Genomic DNA, 1,394 nt, shown 5'->3' with positions numbered 1-1,394 from the left:
GCCGAGTACGCCGGGTACGCACCATACGCCTACGTCTGGGAGTGGGCCACAGGCGGCTCCGGACGTGGCAGCAGAGCCTCGATCCGTCGGATCATGCGAAAGGCCTCGTCCAGATCGGACGAAGAGGCCCGGCGATCCACCCGCAGGTGCAGACTCGCGACCTCTCGCTCCAACAGGTCCAGGCGGCCCGCAAGACGAGCAAGCTCGCCTTGATTCCCGGCCTGGGCGGCAGCATCACCGCCAGTCCCAAGGCCAAGTGCAATCTCAAGCACGAGGAAACGTTGGCGGAGGCGGTCAACCTCAGGGCCCTGTGTCGGACCCGCAGTCGGACGAGAGTGGCTTTCGGGAGGCGCCGAGTACTTGTACTCGTACGAGGGCATCTCCGCCCCTGCTTGACCGGAATGGAGAAGCCCACTTCCACGTAGAGCGGATCCTCCAGGAGCAACGGCGTCGCGGTAAGCGACAGCTCCTCGTAAAGTGGAGGGGTTATGCCTACTCCGAGAACTCGTGGGGCCGATTGAACGGCTCCTGATTGACTGCCCGAAGTCTGTCGCAATTTGGGAACAGAAGCGGCGGCAGCTTCATAAGTAGTCCGGGGCTTCTTGCCCGAACGGGGTACGGATGATGAATACATTCCGTACCCGCGCTCATCGTGAGCGCTAGAAGCCGCGCGCTTCAGGATGTCCCTTGGCAGCATGCGCTTGCTGATCAAGTGGGCAAACCTCACACGAAGATCACGCTGGTCCAGGATGCGGGACAGCAGCTGATCTTCATGGAGTTCCCGTAACTCCGTGGGTGAGTACTTAAGAGGCTCCACCCATGCCCAGAACATGTCCTCACAAGAACTCCACGTGGGAAAGCTCTCGGGCATCACCCAGGGGTATCCCCAAAGAGGATAGAGACCACCCCGGGTCTCGGGCTTCTTACGACAAGTCGTGAAGTCCTTAAGAGGGATGCGGTGTGGCGCGAGAAGCACACACCGAGCAGCCTCCAAGTTGTCAACGAACAACTGCTCTTTTTGAACAAGGGCACGTTCGTAGATGCCCCTAGAAGTGTGGCCGCCCACAAGGCCACGAGGAGCGACGAAAAGCTCTAAGAAGAGGTCAGCCCCAGAGCTCTCCTCGGGAGGCCAATACCCTCTTGAATTGATTGCAGCTCCCTGGCTGACGGGTGCCACCACCGAACCCCCCACGCACACGCTGGGCAGCTTGGAATTCCTCCTGCTGCTGGTCGAGGTCATTCGAGACCCCCCGGAGCTCAGCGATAGCACCCTACCCCTCCTCTTCTTCCTCCTTCTCCTCCTCTTCATCCGAGGAGTCGAAGATACTCTGATAGGAGTGTTGAGTCTCCTTCTCATCGCGGAGTGGAGACTTAGAGGCTGTACGCTTCTTTGA

The sequence above is a fragment of the Phytophthora infestans genome, genomic scaffold (genome assembly GCF_000142945.1).
Source record: "Phytophthora infestans T30-4 supercont1.13 genomic scaffold, whole genome shotgun sequence".
NCBI lineage: Eukaryota > Oomycota > Peronosporomycetes > Peronosporales > Peronosporaceae > Phytophthora > Phytophthora infestans.
The sequence above is the reverse complement of the archived record's forward strand: the minus strand, read 5'-3'. Positions refer to the sequence as shown.